The following is a 6,571-nucleotide window of genomic DNA, read 5'->3' as shown; positions in this document are numbered from 1 at the left end:
GAGTTCCCCACGTCGTATGGATACGCTCGTAAAACACGACGTACGGAGAGGATTAAGTGGTGGCACTGAGTTCCCCACGTCGTATGGATACGCTCGTAAAACACGACGTACGGAGAGGATTAAGTGGTGGCACTGAGTTCCCCACGTCGTATGGATACGCTCGTAAAACACGACGTACGGACAGGGTAAAAAAGCAAACTTTGATACCGCCCAAGTGGGAAAAACAACACCCCGTAGAAAGACCACTAGATACTCTATAAAAATGTTCCCCGAATCGTTTGTGTGTGTGTGTGTGTGTGTGTGTGTGTGTGTGTGTGTGTGTGTGTGTGTGTGTGTATCAGCACAAAATTGCATCTGTTTCTTATGCTGTGAGTGCCTTTTCCACTAAAGCAAACACCGAAAATGAATGCAAAATCTTGTTAGAGGCCACACTCATTTGCAAGTAGATAGTATGCACGGCGTCATTGAGCGGCGGCTTTAAATAAAAGACACAAATATACAGCCTACTAAATATATATTGTCATTTTCAGAACTATAATCTTTATAATCATATCAAACAAGACCCTACAAATAGAAATTTGTGGATCACCTTTTCCTCCTTGATTTCGCCAAAATTGCAGTCCACAAAACTGTCAAGTCGGGTAGACAAAAAAGAAGACCAAACTGTTAATGCAATATGAAGCCTCTGATATACATAAGGAGAAATTATTTGCAAACTGAGCTCTAACGAAGAGTGGGAGAGTCTTCTTAAGTACAGAGACAAGGAACACTTGACAAACAGTTCCCCACCACTTTATCATTCCCCTTAAAAGTCGCATAGAATAATTTTCAAGACCTGAGAGATAAAAGGAGCAAGACAATGAATGATTATTATCAGGGGGTATAGACGTTTAATAACAACAACAACAAAAAATAAAGTTTTCAACACATCCCTCCCCCCGCCCCTTTTGCAGCCCAATAAAAAAGGACATACACTTACACACAATTTGGAGAAAGAAGGATAGAAAGAGGGAGAGCACGCAAATGAAGGAGTATGATTCCATAAATTTCCAATAATATCTCATTAATGAGACATAGGTCTTTTAAAGACAAATCAAAAACTGAAAGAACGTTTCACCATAGATGTAAGAAATAAATTTCAAGTCTTGGAAAACATTACTAAATCGGAAGAACTATGGAGGAAAATGAAAGACTCAATAATAGAAGCTGAGGAGGAAAATATCCCCCCCGAAAGCTAAAAAAGCTAATAAAAAATGGATGACCCAGGACATTTAAAAACTAATAATAATAATAATAGATAGCATTTGTATAGCGCATATCCCCGCTCAGCAGCAGGCTCTATGCGCTTTACGCTATATTATTACCCCAGCAGACCATAGACCACTCCGAAACATTCTCAGCTTCCCGGGAAGCATACAGTGCGAGCAGCCGATTAAGCGCTCAAACACTAACAAACTGACAAGATCTTTCGCTGTCTATTGCCGGGTACCCATTCCCACCTGGGTGAAGTGAGGAAAATTCGTGTAAAGTGCTTTTCCCAAGGACACAACGTCGGGACCTTGACGGGATTCGAACCCACGACCTTACGGTTGCGAGTCCGAGAGCCTAACCACTAGGCCACCGACGTCACAATCTAATGAAAGAGAGAAGAAAGGCAAAATCAAATATGGAAAAGTACACCATCTTAAACATGGTAATAAAGAAAAAATGCAACGAAGCAAAAGAAACATGGATAAATGATCAGTGTCAACAAATAGAGAAGAACCAAAACAAGGACAGCAAGTACATGCATTCCAAAATCAAAGAAGTAAGTGGGATAAAAGGATGCTCAAATACAGGATGCATAAGATCAAAGGGAGGAGATATTTTAATGGACAACGGGGATGTCTTAAACAGATGGTCAGAATACACAGAAGAACTTTTCAAAGATAACAGAGGAGAAAAACCGGTAATAAAGAATGAAATAAATGGACCACCAATACTGAAAGCAGAAGTACAAGCTGCCATTAAGAAAATGAAACAAGGATAAGCCACAGGACCAGATAATATTCCAGTTGAAGTGATTGTCGCACTTGAAGAACTAGGCACTGAAATAACCACACAGCTCCTAAATGCTATTTATGACAGCGGTGAGATCCCAGAAGATATGATGAAGTCAGTTTTTATAGCTTTACCTAAAACACCAGGTGCCACTGAGTGTGATATGCATAGAACAACTAGCCTTATGAGTCATTTTACAAAAATATTGCTGCGAGTAATAATGGGAAGATTGAGAAAAAGTGTAAGACCAGAGATATCAAAAACACAATTCGGCTTTGTTCCTGACAAGGGCACCAGAAATGCTATATTCACCTTAACAATGTTAATGGAAAGAAGTATTGAAGCACAGAAAGATCTGTATTTATGCTTCATAGTTTATTCAAAGGCGTTTGATAAAGTTTTGATGAGCTGTTTAAAATACTGGAAAAGCTAGACATAGATGGAAAAGATCTAAGAACTATCAGAAATTTGTACTGGGACCAAAACGCTGCCGTACGAATTAATGGCGAATACGGTGAATATAAGAGGATCAGGTGGGGAGTAAGGCAAGGATGTGTTGTCACCAGACCTCTTTAACATGTAAAGTGAAACAATCCTTAGAAACATAGAAGAATGTCCAGGCCTCAAAGTAAATGGAGAAAATATCAATAACATCAGATATACAGATGACACAGTTTTAATAGCAGGCTCCGAAAAGGACCTTCAATTGCTTCTAGATACTGTTGTAACAGAAAGTGAACGTAAAGGATTATTGTTGAATGTAAAGAAAACAGAATGCATGGTAATATCCAAAAAAGCAGCAAACCCTAGTTGTAATCTCATTAGCAAAGGTGAAGAGATCAAACAAGTCCAACAGTTTAAATATCTCGGATATATGATGACATCTGACGCCAAATGTTCCACAGAAATAAAAAGGAGAACTACAATGGACATAATGCTAGTTTCAATAAAATGAGCCCAATCCTGAAAAATAGAAACATCTCAATCTGGACAATCAATAAAGACTGAAAATAAAATAGAAGCAACAGAAATGTGGTTTCTTAGGAGACTGCTAAGAGTATCGTGGAAGGAAAAGAAATCAAATGAAGTAGTGCTTGATGAAGCCCACATGGGAAGCTCAATGTTAAAAACAATCAGGAAACGACAAATGCAGTTTTTGGGACACCTGAATAGACATAAGGGTCTTGAACATCTAGCTCTCACTGGCAAAATTGAGGGCAAGCGAGGCAGGGGTAGACCCAGAACAACATACTTAGGGAACCTTAACAAATGGATAACAGGAAAAGATCAGGGAAACGTAGCTTTTTTGAGAGCATCCGAGCAAAGGAATGAATGGAAAACCATGATCGCCGATGTCTGTCGCAGATCTGGCACTGGATGATGATGATGATCTCATTAATGTAAGAATGATAGTTGTTTAAAGGGGTAAAATAATGAATAGCTTTCTGTTTCACTCAGTCTGTAATTTCGTACTCAGTTTTAAATTGGTCTTTTAGAATCTTTTGTATAAAAACGTATTTCGTGTCTTCATATACTTTTAAATATGCCAGGGCCTCTAATAAGAGAAAACACCGTGCCCAATAACCGTGAATACAGCATCGCGCTTCATAAAGCCTACTGATGAAATCGTGAATTCCACACACAGGTCGACCGCATTAGGCGAGATTCGAATATGAAAATCGTGAATCCCACACTTTTTCGAAAAAATGATCATCTACGGTAAAGAATGTACAACAGCATTATTTGTAAAAGATTACTGACTAGATTTATTCATTTAGTTTATTTCTTGAACACCAAATAACGGAGGAAATCAGTTTTTTCCCTCTCCTGTAAAATTTACTTCGTTTGGAATTCACGATTTAATTCGGGCGACCGACGACATGCGTTTCCAAGTTGCCGAATATATAATGGATGTATAGATTGATTCTCTATTCCGCTTTCTTGGTTGTACGGCTCTTTTCGTCTATGCAGACGGTCAATTTAGCTTAAGATGGTCTCAAGGTTGTCTTCATGCAGCTTCTTTTATGGCTAATTATTCCTATGTTTGAAGCGCAGATTCTGTCTCAGTGCTTGCATGTCAGTGTCGTAGATCGAAGCTATGTATTTCCGCTGTTTTCCTTTCGACGCTAGCATTTTAGTTCTTTCCTTTATAATTTTCCTCCATGTTTTCCGGTCCTCAGCTATTTCTTCCCAGATGTTAACATCTACTCCAAGCTTAGCTAAGCTGTTTTTGCAGGTGTCTTTGTACCTCAATTTTGGTCTTCCTCTTTGTCTCTTTCCCTGGGCAAGTTCTCCATAGAGAATCCATTCGGAATCCGGTTGTCATCCATTCTCTTGACATGGCCAAGACATCTCAATCTTTTTAAACACAGGATAGTTGTCATGCTCTGAAGGTTTGCCTGTGCCAACACTTCAACATTTGTAACCTTGTCACGCCACGAAACGCCTAGGAACGCAGCATCTGAGATGGAAAATGTCGAGGCGCTTTTTTTGTCTGCTGTACAAGGTCCATGTTTCAGATTCATAAAGGAGTGTGCTGAGGACACATGCTTCGTAAATTATGATCTTTGTTTTGATGGTTAATCTTTTGTTTTCCCATGCTCAAGATCTCTGTTGTCAGCCGTCCAAAAGTTGTTGTTGCTTATCCTGATGTTGATTTCATAATCAAGGGATGTTGTAGAGCTGATGGTAGACCCCAGGTAACAGAACTTGTCCACTGTCTTAAGTTCTTTGTCGTTCAGCCATATATGACTCTGCTCTGCACCTTCTTGGGTAAGGATTACTGTTTTCTTAACACTGATGACCAAGCTGAAGACTTTGCATGCTGTTGATAGGCGGTCCATCATTGTTTGTAATGTTGATTCACTGTGAGCAACAAGAGCAGCATTATCGGCGAAGAGAAGGTCTGGTACTGTTGTTTTGTTGATCTTGGTCTTGGCCTTGAGTCGAGCAAGATTGAAGAGCGACCCATCAGTTCTCCAGTGGAGGAAGACATCCCCTGGTGACTCTTTGAATGCGTGTTGTAGTAAGACAGCAAAATAAGTGTTAAAAAGGGTTGGTGCTAAGACACAACCTTGCTTTACTCCGCTATCGATGTTGAAACTGTTTGATGTTGAACCGTCAAACTGATTGGTGGCTTTCATATTTTCGTGGAATGAGATGATGAGCTGTAGCAGTATTGGGGGACAGCCAATTTTTCAAGCACCATGTATAGTCCTGATCTACTGACTGTATCAAAAGCCTTTGTCAGATCGACGAACGCAGTGTGTAATGGCAGTCGTTGCTCCCTGCATTTGTCTTGTAGCTGATGAATAGAAAAGATCAAGTCTATTGTTGAGCAGTTTGATCTGAAACCGCATTGGCTCTCTGGTAGGACTCTTTCTGAAGTCGCTTCAGGATGATCCTAGCCAAAGCTTTTCCAGTGATGCTTAGCAGTGAGATACCTCTGTAGTTGTTGCAATCTCCTTTGTCCCCTTTGTTTTCGTAGAGTGTGGTGATTGTGGCATCTCTCATGTCATGTGGAATTTCTGCTTTCAGCCAACAAGTCGGTAGTAGCTTGTAGAGATATGGGAGGAGAGTCTATTTGTTCTCTTTCAGCACTTCAGCAGGTATGTTGTCATTTCCTGCTGCTTTTCTGCAAGCGAGTTCATTGATTGCAGAGGAGAGTTGTCGTGGTTGTACACTCTAGAATTTCAAAGGCGTGGAACAGTGTGCCCAGCTAGTGAACGGAAACATCACTTGTCTACAATGTCGTCTTAGGCCGGTCCCAGAGAGGCTCTGTAGGTCTGACCTGTAGCTCGCCTGGCTCGCACCGTGCAAATGAATGTATACATTATCGTGTGCCTGAGCAGCGTCGCTGTATCGTCTGTTGTCAGCAGAGCTGCGTGATGCATCAGACGTGCTATTCAACAGTGTTGTAGAAATGGCGGACATGTGTCGCCCTCGCTTCGTGTTTATTTTCGACTGAAATTCTTCACATTTCTCCAAAATCAACAAGAAGTAAATATTATTAGGTGCTTTACTATTAAATATTGATGCTAGCATCAACACTTGACCATAAAATCACTTCTTTCTCTTCTTTTTCTTCTTCGTGGATGGTTGGCGTGTGCTCTGGTGTGGTTTACTCCTTCTTTCCTATCCAAGCACCCTTGGTCCTTATATCTCCTCCTCCTCCTCCTGTTTTATGTATGTAACTCTCTTGTAACGCATCTATTCTTCAGCACTTATTATGACCTAATTCTTGCAACGCAGCAGCAGCAAGTGTCGTAAAACTCTTACTAAAACTATTTTTAAAAAACCTGGTAAATTTTTACATATGCACCCACACATACATGCATTGATTTGAGGGCTAAACTGCCATAATTGTTACTGTAGAACACACATATGGCGACTAAAAGTAAAAAACCATGTAAATGAATTGTTTTAAAGTAAATATCAATTCTAATTACCAAAACATCAAATCGTTGTGAAACGCAGCCCCTGAAACCCCCCAAATTCTTTTTAGGTCAGGGCATGCCCTCCTGAACCCCCT

This window comes from Aplysia californica, unplaced genomic scaffold (genome assembly GCF_000002075.1).
Source record: "Aplysia californica isolate F4 #8 unplaced genomic scaffold, AplCal3.0 scaffold00111, whole genome shotgun sequence".
Classification (NCBI taxonomy): domain Eukaryota; kingdom Metazoa; phylum Mollusca; class Gastropoda; order Aplysiida; family Aplysiidae; genus Aplysia; species Aplysia californica.
This window is presented reverse-complemented; position numbering follows the sequence as displayed.